A 20808-nucleotide genomic window follows, 5' to 3' on the forward strand; every position below is an offset into this window, starting at 1 on the left:
TAAATAAAAAAGCAAACTTCGTTTCCGTATCCTGCCGTGTGATATTCCAGTTGTCTCTTAAATAAGTTAGAACATTTTTATTAGTGTGCAATACACGACAGATGCAATGTGAGCCTTGAATTGGATGTCATGCAGGAATTTGCTAGGATCTCAAAACCGGATTATGAACATGCTTTGACATAGAGAAACACACGATAGCGTTGGATTATAAACATGCTTTGACATAGAGAAACACACGATAGCGTTGGATTATAAACATGCTTTGACATAGAGAAACACACGATAGCGTTGGATTATAAACATGCTTTGCCATAGAGAAACACACGATAGCGTTGGATTATAAACATGCTTTGCAACAAAAAGAGAAAAACGTGGGGTAAGTCCAGCTATATGAAGTTATTATTTTGCTGTCACTTCGTCTATTTTATAACCCAGAAGGATGTATTTGGTATCAAATGATAGCTCTGTGTCTCCTCTTTCATCTAACATCCGTGGCATATATATCCGATCACGGGTCCGCGAGTAATTACTCCGAGAGTAATGGGTGTGCAGTGTTGGTTTGTGTACATGAAGTTAATATTTTGCAGTCACTTCGTCTGTTTTTATAAGCCAGAAAGATCGATATCCATGGTACCAATGGATAGCCCTGTGCCCCCTCTTTCATCTGATATGCTTGCCATATCTATGCGATCACGGGTTCGCAAGTAATTCAAACGAAAGTAATGGGTGCGCAGGTGAACGCAGAGAAGTATAGACTGTAAATATGATGCAATTTGATTTAATTTCATGATTTTTTTAAATTTTCATACTTGATCGTACAGACAAGTGCGTAGTCTCTTTGGAAAGCCCCACTTCTTCTCTGTCAGGCAATAAAGGTTTTATCTCGGTGCGATAAACAGTCGCGGAGCAATATAACAGAGAAGAAAGGGTGTGTTTTTTGACGCACTTTGCGTCAATCGGGTTCTAAGGGTTAACCCTTTAGGCGCCAAAGTCGCATATTTGCGACACCGCGCGGTACTGAATAAAACAGCAGTTTTCTACGAGTAGAGTGTTAAATCTCGTCTATACTCCCCTCCACTAGATGGCAGACATCCCATACTTACGCAAGCACAGCATTGCATTATGGTGTCAATGCAAAAAGTTTTGAGGAAGTGCCATTCAAGCTGTTGGGTGAAAAACCGGAGATAGTGAGCCACGGAGCTATTGAGCTGAAGCGGTGTTACTTGGTTTAGCAGTATTTTAGCAGGATTTTAGTCGAAAATGGCAAGCAAAAAGTTGACCCGTACTGAAGTGATAGGTCTCCTATTCGCCAATTCTGATTCTGAAGGAGAAAATCTGACTCCGGGAGATGATGGTCGGTCGTTTAGTGAGCGTGATAGCCACGTTGTGTCTGGCGCTGCCGGGCAAAGCGTGGAAAACGCACAAACACATACACAAACACAAACACACAACCCTTTTCCCAACGTAGGTGGTAGAGGAAATTATACACAAACTCGTAGTATCAGTAGGGGAACTGATGGATGTGTTGGACGTAGCCAGATGGGTGAGATTAGCACTGGGACCAGCGTTAGTGTTCACTTGTTTTATCAGGCCGGCCACAGTGCCTCCATGCGCGGCAGTGGAGCAGCCATGCGACGCAGCAGTGTTCAAGCACAAAGCACACACGAGTCCAATTCTAGTGGTGATCGCAGGGGGAGACGTGGGCGAAGTGTTCGTAGAAGGGCTGGTGGGTGTCGTAGAGGCAGCATGGGTGGTCTAAATAGGGATGAATGTAGCGATAATAACCCGTTGCAAAATGGAAGGGGGGGCAGAGCCACACGAAGTCGCAGTGTCTATAGGAGAGGTGGACATGGTAGAGGCAACAGGGGAAGGCAGAACAGGGCAGGAAATGATGATGATGATAATAGTAATGATGGCTGGGTTTACTTGAGAGATGAGGAAGTGTATGAGGAATGGATAAAGCCATTTGATGAGCAAGTTGGATATCGTGGTGACAGAGAGCTTAGCACTGATTCAAGGCCTATAGATTTTTTGTCCCTCTTTCTGACCGATGATTTTTGGAATCACATTACAGTGGAGACAAATAGATATGCTCATCAGTACCTAGGCTCTCATGAACTAATGCCAAGTTCACGTTTTCATGAATGGTATGATGTCACTGTCTCTGAAATGAAAGCCTTCCTGTCACTCCATTTGAGCATGGGGCTGGTGCAGAAATCAGAGATTGAGGATTATTGGGCAGAATTTTGGCCCACTCATACACCTGGATTTGGGAAAGTGATGTGTAGGAACAGATTTGAAATCATCCTGTCTTTCTTCCACTTTGCCAATAACGATGACTATGTCGAGAGGGGCCAGCCAGGTTATGATAGGCTGTTCAAGGTGCGCCCAATCATTGACCTCATCATCCCACGCTTTTCAGCTGTATATGGCCCACGCAAAGAACTTTCATTGGATGAGATGACAATAGCTTTCAAGGGCAAGTCCACATTGAAATTGTACAATCCGAACAAACCGGATAAATATGGTTTCAAGGCATTTGTTTTGAGTGACGCCAAGTCAGGGTATGTTCTGGAGTGGTCCCTGTACACTGGACAGCATGGTGATGAGGCCACTGATGTAGGTGCCACCCATCTTCTAGTTCGGCAGCTGATGGCCCAGCACATAGTGAAAGGGCATGAGCTATTTATGGATAGCTACTACACGTCACCAGCTGTAGCAAATTAATTGGCCAATAATGACACTGGCTTGTGTGGGACAGTCAGTAGCCAAAGGTGAGGTATGCCAAAGGCTATGAGAAAAACTGAGTTGCCCTTGGCCAGAGGAGATGACCCAGTGTTCATGAGGAATGGCAAAATGTTGGCATGTGCGTGGCATGACATAAAGCGTTTCCATTTGTTGTCCACACTTCACGGGAACTCGTGTGTCCGGAAACGGATCAGATCCAAAAACACAGACGGTGGTTTTCGGAACATAAATAAACCAGTGTGTGTGGATAGGTACAATTCATTCATGGGGGGAGTAGACACAGCTGACCAGAGGATGAAAACCTACCTCTTTCCACATCGGTCAAAGAAGTGGTATAGTCGGATTGTGAACGCAATCCTTAGCATAAGCGTGGTCAATGCCCATATAATTTACTGCAGCATGACTGCCGGTCCACACAAGACACTGAAGGGCTTTGTGCAGGATGTTATTACTTCTCTGCTTGAGGGATTCTCCAAGAGAGAAAAAAAAATACGGGGAAGGCCTTCAGCAGAGGGGGGAGAAAGGCCACTGAGGCTTACAGAACGCCACTGGCTCTGTGCTGCTGACGATCATCCAGACTGTGCTGTTTGCTCCGATCGTAGCCGCCCTAAAGGTCGTCATCAGACACAATACAGGTGCAAACAGTGTGGGGTAGGCCTGTGTGCTGTGCCATGCAATGAGAGGTTCCACACCCTGACAAACTATAAACAGTGTCATCTGGATAGATAGACACACATTAGGGCTCTGTACACAAATCACCAGCTTTCTGTTCGTGTGTGTGCTACTATATGCCACAGTATATAAAAAGAAAATTATAAAAAAAAAAGTATGCCTACTGTTTAGATGAGTTTTGCAGTATGGTAATAGTTCTGGGGGGGGGGGGGGGGGGTTCTAATTACAGTGCATGAAAATGCACTGTACTGTTCTTCCTAGGCTTCTTCTTCTTCTTCTTCTTCTAATGCAGTTAAAGAAGCCCTATGCAAGTCTGGTTATTCCTTCGCTGTTTCTGGGTTTTCGCCTGATTTTGGCTCGCATTTTTCACGACATAGCTCCCCCTGCAGCTTCGGTAGCAAGTGACTGCTACGCTAAACCCCCACTAGCTAGCGAGCTAGCCATCAAGAAACCAAGCTAAACACATACAGGGCTCACAATAAAACGGTCGAGCAAACACATTGTTCAAGAGACTATCAAACCACATTACAAAAACGAAGTTCACCCAAGGGTAGGCTACTTACAATTTCAGCAGCAACACAGCCAAGTCGGAGTCCGTTTTGCAGTCTTCTTAGAAACTACAATCTTACTACATTTGAGGCCTTCCGCCGAGTCACATCCGGATTTCTTCGGTCCGAGACCAGAAAGTTGCATATTCGGTTTTTCCACGGAGAAGCACTAGGGGGAGACGAAGCACCCACCAAACGACCCAAAAAGTGTTGTAGAACCATCAGAACGACTCTCAACCTGCATAATTAAGGTCATTTTTGCTAAAATTGTTGCATAGGGCCTCTTTAAAGCAGCTTCAACCGTTTAACGTAGAAACTTCGTTCAAACTGCGTTGCGTAGGTCTTACTTAGGACATGTGGGCTTTGTATTTTTCATCTTTGTAACTTTTATACTTTTTAAACTATTAATTAAAAACTAATCAAAATTTCCCCATTGACTTAACATTATGATTATGACATCACAATACGGCCGTTAAGCAATTAGAATCCTTTGACGGGCCACCTGCATCAACTGCCAGTCTCAGGCTTTAAGCATACAAACTGGCCCTATTAAGACTACACATCCTGTTCAACTGCTTCCTCTGCCAAAAACTGTTTCAAAATAAAAGTCCTCACTACAATATTTCACTGTTAAACAATTTAACCCTTTAAACTACTGAACTTTTCAACTGTTCAGCCATTGTAACTGTTACTTGTCATCAACTATGACTCCTACCCACTGTAGCTAGTTAGCATGGTTAGCTAAGTAATATGGTTAGCATGCTAGTTAGCTTTTTTAGCAAAACTACTAAAAATGATTAGCTAAGTAACATGGTTAGCATAGTTCACATGCTAGCATGTTAACATGCTAGTTAGCATAGTTAGCATAACTGATAAAAATGATTAGCTAAGTCACATGGTTAGCATAGTTAGCATGTTATCATGCTAGTTAGCATAGTTAGCATAACTGCTAAAAATGATTAGCGAAGTTAGCTAAGTCACATGGTGAGCATAGATAGTTAGCATGCTAACATGTTAGTTAGCATAGTTAGCATAATTGTTAAACATGATTAGTGAAGTTAGCTAAGTCACATGGTTAGCATAATCAAGAGGGTTTGCCGAAGGCCGCTGCTACCACCACAGCCCTCCCCTCCGCTGACCCCTCTGGAGACTCCAGGTGAGCAAAGTGGACGAGAGGATGGAGTTGATATTTGAGGACGCGTTTGCCACGCTTGGTTGTCTAGACAACATCTCCCTGGTGATGGGTTTCCACCCGCAGTACCTGGACAGCAGCACTACATCCTCCACGTGGACAGTCCACTCTCCTGCCCTAAAAATGTACAATTCTATTTTGGCGGACAAGACCGCCGAGGGTTTGCCGACGGTCACTGCGACCAGGGTTGCAACACAGCGGCTGGGACAGCCTGGACTGTGCCCAGAAGGTGCCCAAGAGGTTCATGACATGGGATCTCTTTTTTATTGTTAATTTTTTATATATGTAATTGTTAATTATTTTATTGTTAATTTCATACTAACAGTAAGTTTTTTTTTTCAGTTTGCCGACGGTCACTGCGACCAGGGCTGTAATACAGAGGCTGGGACGGCCTGTGTCAAACTCAGTGTCAAGTTGACCTGAAGAAAACCTGAAGAAACTGCAGGTGACCTTGACGCCTGTCAAAATCAAGAACGTCTGGTCTCCCACCAAAACCGTGGAGAGGGCAAAATATATATTGAGGAGGACCAGACGAGCCCTCCCCTCTGCTGACCCTGACACCTCTGCCTTGTAAATGGTGTGTTAATATTTTTTGTTTGTTTTTTGTAAATATTTTTTTGTTTGGTTTTTGTAAATAGTTATTTTTAGTAGTTTGTTAGTTGTTTTTAGTAGTTTTTAAAATAGTGTTTGTGTGTTTGTTAATAAAATGTTGAACTACCCCCCACCACAGCCCTCCCCTCTGCAAGAAGAGGGTTTGCCGACGGCCGCTGCAACCACCACAGTCAAAATCAAGAACGTCTGGTCTCCCACAAAAACTTTGTGGCGGAGCAGTACGTCAGCGTGTTTGCCATCTCCCTGCAATACACAAACCCTTTCAAGGTGGTGCTGCACAGCCATCTGCCACCACCACAGCCCTCCCGTCCGCTGACCCCTCTGCCACCACCAAAACTTTGTGGCGGAGCAGTACTGCCCTACAAAGGCAAAAGACCTTAACTCGCCAGAGTGTGAAACTGAGAAAAATGACTTTAAAGTTGTTTTGTTGTCCAGCCAATTGTATGATAGGTAAGACACTGAAAATTTGCCAAGTAATTGTCATAATGAATACATGTATCTACATGAAAAAATCAGCTCAAACTTGACCTTTTTGAGTGAGTGAGTGAGTTTTGTCTAGTAAGGCTTAATATTAGGCCTCCATCAACAGAATATTACAAAATACAAAATAATGAGAAGGCTACACTGGAACATTTTAAAACTTTATCGTTGTACTTAATTTAAGTAAAATAACACTTTAAGAGCCAGAAAACCAAAAAACAGCCACAACATGATCCAAGCCAATGCCATTGGAAATGTATGCAATTACAGGAATGTTGCTACTCATGGACACATAATGATTTACTGTCTGTGTCGTGCGGGCGGCGAAGGAGTCACACATTGATTGGATTTCTTTCTTGACAAATTAAAGGGACATCGACTTAAGGACATGCTGTGTAGTTTTGTTCGTATGGGAGTCAAATATTTTGTATCGTGAGGCGTCCACTACCCACTCGCTTTGTTTTCTGCCAGTAGTGGACTTGCAGATCGGCAGGCAGCTAGCCACCCTGTATGGCACGAGAAAACGTGTACTAGGCTACTAGTTAATAGTATCCAGGCTTTGAGACATTTATGGTGTCTTACAGTTGCCTGGCACAGCATCTATCATGTAGGCTATTTGTGGATCAGGAACAGTTGTGCATCGCTAGCTAACTAGGCTACATCCTAGCTGAATTTCACAAAATCTGAAGTAGTTAATGCTAGATAGTAAAACAACCACTGCAACATTTTCTTTTCACTTTATTGAAGTGTGGCTGAAGTGCTTCAATTAGGCCTACATACAATACATAGGCATAAGACACTCTGCCTTTGTTTTACCCACCACCAATGTTAATATGGTTTGCTGCGCTGAAATTACGGTGCACGGTAACTTAATTCCAGCGTTCTATAGAGCCGCGAAACAAAGCTAAAGAACCGCAACTGATGTTACGGGCTTCTGCCTTGGCTTACCCTCTGCTTTTTGAAGTTACGGCAAAAACAGCATCTTATTTTGATAAGAAAACAACAAAATTGACTCAAGATATTTGTCCACATGATAAAATTGATGCCCATTGTTCCAAAAATGACAAAAACTCATTTTTGACAAAATTCAAGTTACGGCCTTTTGCCTTTGCACGGCAGCACAGCCCTCCCCTCCGCTGACCCCTCTGCCTTGTAAATAGTTTGTTAATATTTTTTGTAAATATTTTTTGTTTGTTTTTTGTAAATAGTTATTTTTAGTAGTTTGTTAGTTGTTTTTAGTAGGTTTGTTTCATGTTGTGTGACCTTACACATTTTTATCAACTACTCGTGCAACTGTATTTAAGTAGGAAAACGTGGATGTTTTTGATTACTGCTATCTATGGCTACGTCTGAGCCCGCTAGCATAGCAACATGCTAACACATTCGCGCCGCGCACCAGAGCGTTTGAGTGCACGTACCGACACGGGAGAGGTATGACTCAACTCGTGAAAGTTAAGGTAAGAACATATATTGTTTGCGTGAATTTAGATTTCTTTTGTTAATTTGATACCAACAGTACGTTTTTTTTTTTTTTATTTTCAGTTTGCTGACGGCCACCGGGAATGTAAAAGAGTGTTAGTTGAGTTGGTAATAACTGACCATAGTTGATCTAATGGAATGATGATAAATGAAATGACTCTTCAGAAACTTGCCTTCATGATGTCCCTTGGTCTAGTAACGCATGACCATTTAGAGGGTAAGCAGCGTGGTATCTTGATTTTCTGAAATAAATGTAGTTATTCAGCTGTGATATACAGTTTTAAGTAATACGCATCCTATGGGCAGCATGTCAGTAAGTCTGACTGTAACTGTGATTGACATCTCTTTGTCTCATGTGTGTTCCTTCAGAGATTCAGGGAGATGGAGCCGGAGATATGCTTAAGAGTGGAGGAGGGGGAATTCCACCGTCCTCTATGGAAAGGCATGCCTGCCATGGTGGTGGAGATGATGCACCACCAGTCCCATTCTGTGACGCGTCACTCCCTGGTGAGTCCAGGAAATCCAGAGGCGTCAAACATAACAGATTAAAAATGACAAAATAGACATTACTACTCTGTAAAAAAAATCAAGAGGCAAGATTTGAAACATTGACACACAGAAATTAATCCTCACATGACTGATTGACATACGGTACCGACAGAAAAGAGAAAAAAACGCTCTCCTTAAAGTTGATGCAGAGTTGCAGTGAAAAGAGAATGCAAAAGAGAGTTAGTTGAGTTGGTAATAACTGACCATAGTTGATCTGTGACCCCTACGGTTCAGGCTGCAACACAGAGGCTGGGATGGCCTGGACAGCCCAGTTGGAGCCGCAAGCGGAACGAGTGCGGGCGGCCTCAGCACTTGAGTCGACCCCAGAGGTGCCTTTCTAGATGTTATATTTTATTGTTAATTGTTAATTATTTTATTGTTAATTGTTATTATTAAAATAACCTTTTAATTTTTCCTAGCTTGGTCCCGCCCTAAAAATATACAATTTCATTTTTGCCGACGGCTGCACAGCACAGACTGCATGCAGAAAGTGAATCGGAGAGAGAAGTATCTCATGAGCTGGAAGAAGGCCCACGAGGCCTCCACCCTGGACCAGGAGCAGAACAGGTGAGCATGGGGGCGAGAACGCTGCTGAGACCAGCATCACGATATTGCGTTCCGCTTTACTGTACAGGTTCATGACATGGGATGTTTTTTGTTAATTATTTTATTGTTAATTTGATACCAACAGTACGTTTTTTTTTTTTTCAGTTTGCCGACGGTCACTGCGGCCAAGGTTGCAATAGAGCGGCTGGACTGTGCCCAGAAGGTGACTGCGCTACGAGGTTCGTGACATGGGCTGTTTTTTATTGTTCATTTTTTATACATTTTTTTGTTATTTGTTAATTATTTTAGGCCTGTGTCAAACTCAGTGTCAAGTTTTTTGTTTATATTTCCTCAACAGACACAAACTGCAGGTGACCTTGCCTGTCAAAATCAAGAGGGTTTGCCGAAGGCCGCTGCTACCACCACAGCCCTCCCCTCCGCTGACCCCTCTGGAGACTCCAGGTGAGCAAAGTGGACGAGAGGATGGAGTTGATATTTGAGGACGCGTTTGCCACGCTTGGTTGTCTAGACAACATCTCCCTGGTGATGGGTTTCCACCCGCAGTACCTGGACAGCTTTCTGCGGACGCAGCACTACATCCTCCACGTGGACAGTCCACTCTCCTGCCCTAAAAATGTACAATTCTATTTTGGCGGACAAGACCGCCGAGGGTTTGCCGACGGTCACTGCGACCAGGGTTGCAACACAGCGGCTGGGACAGCCTGGACTGTGCCCAGAAGGTGCCCAAGAGGTTCATGACATGGGATCTCTTTTTTATTGTTAATTTTTTATATATGTAATTGTTAATTATTTTATTGTTAATTTCATACTAACAGTAAGTTTTTTTTTCAGTTTGCCGACGGTCACTGCGACCAGGGCTGTAATACAGAGGCTGGGACGGCCTGTGTCAAACTCAGTGTCAAGTTGACCTGAAGAAAACCTGAAGAAACTGCAGGTGACCTTGACGCCTGTCAAAATCAAGAACGTCTGGTCTCCCACCAAAACCGTGGAGAGGGCAAAATATATATTGAGGAGGACCAGACGAGCCCTCCCCTCTGCTGACCCTGACACCTCTGCCTTGTAAATAGTGTGTTAATATTTTTTGTTTGTTTTTTGTAAATATTTTTTTGTTTGGTTTTTGTAAATAGTTATTTTTAGTAGTTTGTTAGTTGTTTTTAGTAGTTTTTAAAATAGTGTTTGTGTGTTTGTTAATAAAATGTTGAACTACCCCTCACCACAGCCCTCCCCTCTGCAAGAAGAGGGTTTGCCGACGGCCGCTGCAACCACCACAGTCAAAATCAAGAACGTCTGGTCTCCCACAAAAACTTTGTGGCGGAGCAGTACGTCAGCGTGTTTGCCATCTCCCTGCAATACACAAACCCTTTCAAGGTGGTGCTGCACAGCCATCTGCCACCACCACAGCCCTCCCGTCCGCTGACCCCTCTGCCACCACCAAAACTTTGTGGCGGAGCAGTACTGCCCTACAAAAGCAAAAGACCTTAACTCGCCAGAGTGTGAAACTGAGAAAAATGACTTTAAAGTTGTTTTGTTGTCCAGCCAATTGTATGATAGGTAAGACACTGAAAATGTGCCAAGTAATTGTCATAATGAATACATGTATCTACATGAAAAAATCAGCTCAAACTTGACCTTTTTGAGTGAGTGAGTTTTGTCTAGTAAGGCTTAATATTAGGCCTCCATCAACAGAATATTACAAAATACAAAATAATGAGAAGGCTACACTGGAACATTTTAAAACTTTATCGTTGTACTTAATTTAAGTAAAATAACACTTTAAGAGCCAGAAAACCAAAAAACAGCCACAACATGATCCAAGCCAATGCCATTGGAAATGTATGCAATTACAGGAATGTTGCTACTCATGGACACATAATGATTTACTGTCTGTGTCGTGCGGGCGGCGAAGGAGTCACACATTGATTGGATTTCTTTCTTGACAAATTAAAGGGACATCGACTTAAGGACATGCTGTGTAGTTTTGTTCGTATGGGAGTCAAATATTTTGCAACCAACACTGTCTAGCTTTAGCTAATAGCTTACCCATAGCGACACTTGAAATTGAACGACAACATCCGAACAACGTTGCACTTTGATAGATTTTAGGCTAGCTAGCCTGCACATAATTATATTGCGAATGGGCTTGCTGAAAACTTGTGATGGATTTAAACAATGGATTTGTCTTCTCAGTGGATGTTGTTTTCTATGGATTTTTTTTAAAGGTAAGCTGCGATCTAAGTTCTATCTGCTGGGTTAGTTGGTGTGCGACATGTTCTCCTCGCCGGGGAGGGACGGGGAGGTGTATCGTGAGGCGTCCCCTACCCACTCGCTTTGTTTTCTGCCAGTAGTGGACTTGCAGATCGGCAGGCAGCTAGCCACCCTGTATGGCACGAGAAAACGTGTACTAGGCTACTAGTTAATAGTATCCAGGCTTTGAGACATTTATGGTGTCTTACAGTTGCCTGGCACAGCATCTATCATGTAGGCTATTTGTGGATCAGGAACAGTTGTGCATCGCTAGCTAACTAGGCTACATCCTAGCTGAATTTCACAAAATCTGAAGTAGTTAATGCTAGATAGTAAAACAACCACTGCAACATTTTCTTTTCACTTTATTGAAGTGTGGCTGAAGTGCTTCAATTAGGCCTACATACAATACATAGGCATAAGACACTCTGCCTTTGTTTTACCCACCACCAATGTTAATATGGTTTGCTGCGCTGAAATTACGGTGCACGGTAACTTAATTCCAGCGTTCTATAGAGCCGCGAAACAAAGCTAAAGAACCGCAACTGATGTTACGGGCTTCTGCCTTGGCTTACCCTCTGCTTTTTGAAGTTACGGCAAAAACAGCATCTTATTTTGATAAGAAAACAACAAAATTGACTCAAGATATTTGTCCACATGATAAAATTGATGCCCATTGTTCCAAAAATGACAAAAACTCATTTTTGACAAAATTCAAGTTACGGCCTTTTGCCTTTGCACGGCAGCACAGCCCTCCCCTCCGCTGACCCCTCTGCCTTGTAAATAGTTTGTTAATATTTTTTGTAAATATTTTTTGTTTGTTTTTTGTAAATAGTTATTTTTAATAGTTTGTTAGTTGTTTTTAGTGGGTTTGTTTCATGTTGTGTGACCTTACACATTTTTATCAACTACTCGTGCAACTGTATTTAAGTAGGAAAACGTGGATGTTTTTGATTACTGCTATCTATGGCTACGTCTGAGCCCGCTAGCATAGCAACATGCTAACACATTCGCGCCGCGCACCAGAGCGTTTGAGTGCACGTACCGACACGGGAGAGGTATGACTCAACTCGTGAAAGTTAAGGTAAGAACATATATTGTTTGCGTGAATTTAGATTTCTTTTGTTAATTTGATACCAACAGTACGGTTTTTTTTTTTTTATTTTCAGTTTGCTGACGGCCACCGGGAATGTAAAAGAGTGTTAGTTGAGTTGGTAATAACTGACCATAGTTGATCTAATGGAATGATGATAAATGAAATGACTCTTCAGAAACTTGCCTTCATGATGTCCCTTGGTCTAGTAACGCATGACCATTTAGAGGGTAAGCAGCGTGGTATCTTGATTTTCTGAAATAAATGTAGTTATTCAGCTGTGATATACAGTTTTAAGTAATACGCATCCTATGGGCAGCATGTCAGTAAGTCTGACTGTAACTGTGATTGACATCTCTTTGTCTCATGTGTGTTCCTTCAGAGATTCAGGGAGATGGAGCCGGAGATATGCTTAAGAGTGGAGGAGGGGGAATTCCACCGTCCTCTATGGAAAGGCATGCCTGCCATGGTGGTGGAGATGATGCACCACCAGTCCCATTCTGTGACGCGTCACTCCCTGGTGAGTCCAGGAAATCCAGAGGCGTCAAACATAACAGATTAAAAATGACAAAATAGACATTACTACTCTGTAAAAAAAATCAAGAGGCAAGATTTGAAACATTGACACACAGAAATTAATCCTCACATGACTGATTGACATACGGTACCGACAGAAAAGAGAAAAAAACGCTCTCCTTAAAGTTGATGCAGAGTTGCAGTGAAAAGAGAATGCAAAAGAGAGTTAGTTGAGTTGGTAATAACTGACCATAGTTGATCTGTGACCCCTACGGTTCAGGCTGCAACACAGAGGCTGGGATGGCCTGGACAGCCCAGTTGGAGCCGCAAGCGGAACGAGTGCGGGCGGCCTCAGCACTTGAGTCGACCCCAGAGGTGCCTTTCTAGATGTTATATTTTATTGTTAATTGTTAATTATTTTATTGTTAATTGTTATTATTAAAATAACCTTTTAATTTTTCCTAGCTTGGTCCCGCCCTAAAAATATACAATTTCATTTTTGCCGACGGCTGCACAGCACAGACTGCATGCAGAAAGTGAATCGGAGAGAGAAGTATCTCATGAGCTGGAAGAAGGCCCACGAGGCCTCCACCCTGGACCAGGAGCAGAACAGGTGAGCATGGGGGCGAGAACGCTGCTGAGACCAGCATCACGATATTGCGTTCCGCTTTACTGTACAGCTTCATGATATGGGATCTGTTTTTTTGTTAATTATTTTATTGTTAATTATTGTTAATTTGATACTAACAGTACGTTTTTTTCTCAGTTTGCTGATGGTCACTGCGATCAAGGTTGCAATACAGCGGCCTGAACAGAAGGTGACTGCGCTACACGGTTCATGACATGGGCTGTTTTTTATTGTTAATTTTTTATACATTTTTTTGTTAATTGTTCATTATTTTTGGCCTGTCTCAAAATCAAGAGGGTTTGCCGACGGCCGCTGCACAGCCCTCCCCTCCACTGATTTTAGGGGCGTTGTTAGCAGTGCCGGCCCGAGCCTTTTGGGGGCCCTAAGCAGAATTTGATTTGGGGGCCCCCTCCCACAACTCGGAGTCACCTGTGCTTGGTGATAATTGACAACTTGACAAATTAATACAGTGAGGTTATGTACTGATTATGAACTACTGTCCCCCTGGACACAGATGCATAAGGACCCTCCCCCCTACCCTATTTGTGCAAATGTGGGTACAGGTGTGTGTGTGTGGGGGGGGCATCTGGGGGTACTCCCCCAGAAAATTCTGAATTTGGTAGATGTGATTTCCTGTATTCTGGTGCATTTTTGGGATGGTCAGCTGGAGAAGGGTTCAGATTCATTGCCTTTTGACTTATATAGGTAGTGACTTCACACAACTATCTAGGGCTCAGGGTCCCTTGACCTCTTGGGCTCGGTAGGCTCATTAATCCATTAATCCATCCTTGCTCACATGCCAAAAATGTTTTGGGGCTCCGCTCTAGACTTCTGGCCCCATGTGCTTGGTAAACCAATGTATTAATATAGTTGTTATTTACACCAACCCTGTCACCTTTTAATCTTAGAGGGTACTAAAATCACAGATTTATTTGAAACATTCATATTCAAAGTGAAGCACTAAGGGTGGTTTACTGAAGTTGAATTGCCAAATTACAAATTGATTGTTCACCCACTAATAGGGAACGTGCTGGGTTTATACCGTCGTGAGACAGGTTAGTTTTACCCTACTGATGTGTTGTTGCAATGGTAATCCTTCTCAGTACGAGAGGAACCGCATTTGTATTTGTTGTAAACAAGTACATCAGTTTAATGACTTGTTTTTCAACAGATTTGCAGAACAAATCCGCATTGTCATTAAATGAGCAATCTTCAACTACAAAATAAAACCAAAATAGACAAACATTAATAATCAAAAATAAAATGTCCCAAAAAATAGATACTTATTCCTACTTGGTTCATGGCTTTCAGGCATCTGCAACTCTGCAGTGGACAAACCTGCAATGATTAAATAAATACATAAATAAATGTAAAAAAAAACTATGTTAAATGTGTCATGTCATATTAACAGGCTATGTAACCATTTGCCATCAAGAAAACCTCACCTGTGTCATCAGCCATGGGGGCAGACAAGACACTTGATGAGGTAGAGTTAGGTAGAGGTAGAGATGTGCTCCAAAGTACTTCAACAGTGTCTCTGAAAAAAAAAGTGCATATTTGATCGAGCAGAATGAGTTTATTTTGCTATCATTACTTACACTCATCAACAAGCAATTCCACATGTAACAATTCATATTCTATTGGCAAATGAGGCATAATCAAAAATATACTTAATTGCAGTATGGTGAACGCTTAACATGGTGATCTACTGCAGCCTAACTATTAGGGTAGCACCGCTACATCACTCGCCACTATCTTAATCTAATTTAAGTCTATTTTCATCACAGAAGTCTCCCCACCCAACACGGTATATTTTCTCAAACACTACCATCTCTCTCCAAAGATCTTAGAGCAGAGCGCACCTACTGTTCCATCTTTGCCTATGAAGCTGGAACGTTACCGATGCCCAGAGTCGCGCTAGTCAGTGGGTTGGGGTTGGGACTGGGAGCCTGGGCTTAGTCTGCTGTTGCTATCAGACTTACCACTATGTTACATATTATAGAACAGTAATAAACTATCAACACTTTCAGGTGCGAAATCAGAAACAATCCCTCTGTGGTAAATTTGCCTTCAGCTACGTTTTCATGTAGCTACTGTAGTGCGAATGTCCATTCAGTCAGCTAGCTAACTTTAATTTACAACATAAGCCCACCTAGAGCTAGGGTACATGCTTGATTGAACATCCAAAACAATCCCAATATCCTTGACATCTGAAATACACCTAGATAAATATATATTAATGGAAGACATTTCTCTGTTGATGGCGGGGATTTAGCTCTGGTGATGGCTTATATTAGATCATGACAGCTAGCTAGCTACCTCAAGCACAAAACATACTGTAAATAATCATGCAAACATACCTGTATCTTGCTCGTTTTTCTCCTGTCATTTTCTTCTTTCTGTTTTCGACCCTAGAGGGATACGTCCTTTTTTTGTGACTTGTCTTAACATTACCGTCTCTTCCGATTTTTGAACTTGATGCAGTGCCTGCACGAATTGTCTATGCACCCGACGTGTCTAGTTTATGCACGTGAGTGACTCAAAGGCTGGCAGACACAGTAGAGGCAGGCAGGCATATTGATCATGAAATCAGAATTTTCTTGTTTTGAATTATTAATTGTTTCATTTATTCATTCATTTGTCACTTGTTTACGTTATTTATTATGTAAAAAAAAAAAAGAAATTCGATTGGGGGCCCCCTGGCAAGCAGTCGCTTAGTTCGCTTATGCCTCGGGCCGGCCCTGGTTGTTAGCCACGCTGCACAAGCGGGGTAGGCTACAGAAGAAGCCCATAGGCTACAGTCGCATGTGTTCATGGTGATTTATTCCATGTCTTTAGATTTACCAAAATAATAATGTAACATTAAAGAGATCTTTTGTAAATTGCTTTACAATTACCGTCGGGCCTATAGGCCTATTGCCTGGCTTGCCTCAGCTTCGGTCATGTACTTTTACAATTTTATCATTGTAATAAAAAACGCAATTTGCCACATAATTTCAACATGCTCCTGGCCTACTAATTAATGCCTATTGTACTTTATTTTTTGCAAAAAGAAAGAAATCCTTGATAAAATAACAAGTCATTCACATTATAGGCTACTTTACACACTGTTATGTCAGGGTGACTGAAAGCCTGTTCTGAAGACTCCCATTCATTTTGACTGCACGAGCGCGTCTTTTTCAGACAGACAGCGCAATTCATTTTAAAGCAATTTACAAAAGATTCACTGAACAAAAATGCTGATGTGGTACATGAAAATGTAGCTAAAAATGTGGAGAATGCAATGCAATCAAGCATTTTGGACGATATATTGTCACAAGCTGGCAGTATAGGCAACAGGCCGATGTGCGTTTTATTTGGAGACTGTTTTGCGAGACAGAGACTGAGTTTGCTGCTGATATTCTGGGGATAGGCTACAACATAGCCAATGTACGACTTTAGCCTTTTAATATATTTGCTGCATTGGATCAGTCTTCCTAGAACAGAAGGGCTTTCTAGCCTCACGTCAGCAGCGATGCATCACCCCCTACATTAAAACAACCAGCGGATGGTGGGCGGGTGCCGTTTCGAAGATTGGTCAAAAAACTTTGGTGTTGATGGATGGCTGATGGATGATAAGTTTTGCTATGCAGTTATGGTTGAAATAATAGCCCATCAGCGCATCTCTAGTGTGTGTGCCTCTCTCTCGCTCAGAGGGGAGGGAGAGGCTGAGGGTCGATCCAGCATGGATTCTAAACTCTGTGGTGGAAAGGATCTACAATTAGGTGTTAACAATACTACTACGCTAGGTCGAAGTACTCCCAAGTGCTATTGCGCCACACATTGTAGTTCTCCGGTTTATTCGCTTGGAAAATCGCCACGTTTCATGTTGCGTGGCCGTAGCATTTCTATCAACTACTCGTGCAACTGTATTTAAGTCGGTAAAACGTGGATGTTTTTGATTACTTCTACGCTTAGTTGCCGTCAAAGCCCGCTAGCATAGCAACATGCTAACACAGTCCAGCCGCGCACCAGAGCGTTTGAGTGCACGTACGGACACGGGAGAGGTATGACTCAACTCGTGAAAGTTAAGGTAAGAACATATATTACTACTGACATTGGGTGGCGTGTTCCTTTAATACAATCTCAAAGAGTGCCATTAAAACACCATGCAAAATATTTCAAGCTCAATGTCAAAAAAATAGTAGAAATATTAAACCGTGTAAAGTATTTTTTTTACAAATATTAGATAATTTAACCGTGCAAAAATATTTTTCAGAGCACATTATAAAAGGGGCTGACTCCAGTATTTTTCAGTTTGGCCTGATTTTTGTGGAGCGAAGCCACACACAATGACACAGACCAAGAGAGCTGCATTTTGCCCAATTTACTCAGCGTCGGCCAACCACCTGACCCACGAGCACCAGGTGACCAACACCGCAGGGAGGGGCATCCTGCTCCAGTTGGGGACGGGCAGGATCCAAGGACCGAGCCCTGCCCAGTGCCATGCTGCTCCTATCTAAGCTCACACTTAGATAAGCACCTGGCAAGCGGGCACGCTGAGCTGTCAACGCCAGAGAGGGAGAGGATGGTGGCAGACGCCAAGCACGTCAAGGCCCTGAGCCTGCTTAGCGCACTCGGAGCCTCCGACCCCCATCCGCCAGTGGTATCAGCCATCGACATCGACGATGTCATCCTTGATGAAGGTGGCGTGGAGTTGGAAGACTGCCCAGAGCCAGGATGCGCCGCGGTCAGGCGGGAGAACGCCAGCCTGAAGGCCCAGGTGAGGTCCCTCTGCAGGTAACCTTAAAACCTCCCGGCGGAGGAGCCGAGCCTTGGCCAGGCGGCTGAGGGGGTTGAACGTAAGTGTCCAATCATTATCAACCTTGTGAAAAAAAATATGTGTTTGTGTGTTTGTCTTTTCTAAGAAATGTGTGTTTGTGTGTCTCTTTTCAGCCAGGAGAGCAGATCTCCTCAGGAGCCTGACATCAAGCCTCCCCAGCCCGACGGCTCTGAGGAGGAGGAGCCTGAGCCTCAGCCTGGGCCGTCCGGGTTGTTGGCGATAAATGTCATTAAACTTACTTGAACATAGATCTGGGTTGACAGCAGTCGTTTTTGCCACTGCGTTTGAAAAGGGGTGACGTCTGCTCGCATTTCCTGGCGTGTTTATACCTATTTAATTTCAGTTGGGTCTGCCACAGTACGGTGAGGAAATATTTTGGGCACATAATCCGGGTGCAGGTGTTCTTTAACATGGCTTCCTGGAATTGGTTTAACATTGTAAAAATACTGTTTCAGTACATGCATATGGTATAAAAACTAGGCTGTATTTTAGCTGCCTATAGCTAGCACTGACTGGCGTACTCGGTAATGTGCTAGCCTTAGCTACCTGATATATGGTAACGAAATTAAAGCCAGTAACTAGCAAGTACGCTACTTCATGTTAAATACAGATTGTTTGGGGGGTTGAATTAACCCTTAGAACCCTAAGCTGTTTTTAGGGCATTTTCACTACCTTTATTCATAAGGATTTATTCTGGTCATTGTAAGTGCCACACACATATATTCTATATTGTTTTTTTCAGGAGAGTCTATGCTATTCAGATCTGCCATCAGTTCATGTATTAATACTAGCATTGATTTTATTTTGATTTTTAAAGAATTAAAATATAAAAAGTGTATTATAAAAATTCTTATATTTCGACATGTATCTCACCACAGCAAGCTCACAGCTCTACATGCATTTCAGAGCTTTGGCAAAGAATGAAAACATAGTCATCAAGCGTGCTGATAAAGGAGGTTCTGTAGTAGTGTGGCAAAAAACGAAATATTTGCAAGAAGCCCACCGCCAACTTGACAATACTGCATTCTATAAAAGTTTGAAAACTAACCCTATGGAACAAATGAAAAATGACTTGAAACAAATTTTGAGAGGTGCTATGGATAATGCCTGGATAAGCAAAGCAGAGCATGATTATCTATTTTGTCTTAATCCTGTACTACCCTGCTTCTATATGCTACCAAAAGTGCACAAAGACCTGCATAATCCTCCAGGGAGACCCATAATATCTGGCAATGGATCTCTGACAGAACCCATATCAAAATTCATAGACCACTTCATTCAACCTTATGTTTCCAATCTATCATCATTTATCCAGGATACAACACACGTACTTAACAAGTTGGCCCTTCTGAAGAACATTGGACATTGCTACCTTGTCACAATGGATGTGGAGGCTTTATATACGAACATAGACCATGAAGAAGGCCTCAATGCTCTGTCCCATTATTTGAACACACGCCCAGCTTCTAGTACACCACCCACAGATTTTCTGCTCACATTAACTAAATGGACACTTGAAAACAATGTCTTTCTATTTCAAAATGACTTGTACCAACAAATAAAAGGAACAGCAATGGGAGCATGTTATGCACCAAGCCTAGCCAATTTATTCATGGGCCTATGGGAAGAACACTTTGTTTATTCATGCAACAACCCTTACAGGAACATGATCACTTTTTACGGACGCTATATTGATGACCTAGTGTTCCTTTTCTCTGGTACTGAACAAGAACTAACCTCATTTCATAGATACCTCAACAACACCAATAAAAACCTAAAATTGTGTATGCAATATGACCTGACTCAAATTGACTTCTTAGATCTCACTATACAGAAGGACAAGGAAGGACGCATTAACACCACAGTCTTCCGAAAACCAACTGACCGTAACACATTGCTCCGGGCAGACAGCTTTCATCCTCCATCACTTAAGAAAAATATACCGTATGGGCAGTTCCAACGGCTGAAAAGAATATGTGATCAGGAGTCAGATTTTGAGATAAAGGCAGAGGAAATTAAGTTACGATTCAAAAACAGAGGGTACAAATGTAAAATCATAAATGAAGCATATAACAAAACAAAATCTCTGAAAAGACAAGACCTCCTACAACACAAACAAAAAACACCCGGAGAACAACAAGTGTACCTTGTGACACAGTACAATACCAGAGCAAATTAACTAAAGAAAATCATAAACAATAACTGGAAAATGATTGAATGTGATCCTACACTAAAATAAATATTCCCCAATGCACCAGTCATAAGCTTCAAAAGAGCACCGACCATCGGAGATAAACTTGTCCAGAGCTATCTCCCCGGGGACAAAAAGGACACATGGCTCGATCGGAGACCGCAAGGGTTCTTTAAATGTGGGAGATGTAACCACTGCACGACTATGCAGCAAACTAAGAAATTTACAGATGTGCATGCTCAGAAAACCCAGTATATCAAAGGATACATTAACTGCAATACCACTTATGTGGTGTACTACCTTTATTGCCCATGTGGACATTTCTACATCGGAAGGACAAAAAGAAAATTACAACAAAGGGTAGCAGAGCACAAATATGCTATTCGTACAGGAAATGAGGATTACCCAATGGCGAAGCATTACAAGCAACACCATGGATGCAACCCAGAGTCACTAAGGGCAATAGA

This window comes from Alosa pseudoharengus, unplaced genomic scaffold (assembly GCF_046254945.1).
Source record: "Alosa pseudoharengus isolate Yale_2024_CS ecotype anadromous, Long Island Sound unplaced genomic scaffold, YU_APseudo_1.1 YU_APseudo_1.1_scf_19, whole genome shotgun sequence".
Classification (NCBI taxonomy): domain Eukaryota; kingdom Metazoa; phylum Chordata; class Actinopteri; order Clupeiformes; family Clupeidae; genus Alosa; species Alosa pseudoharengus.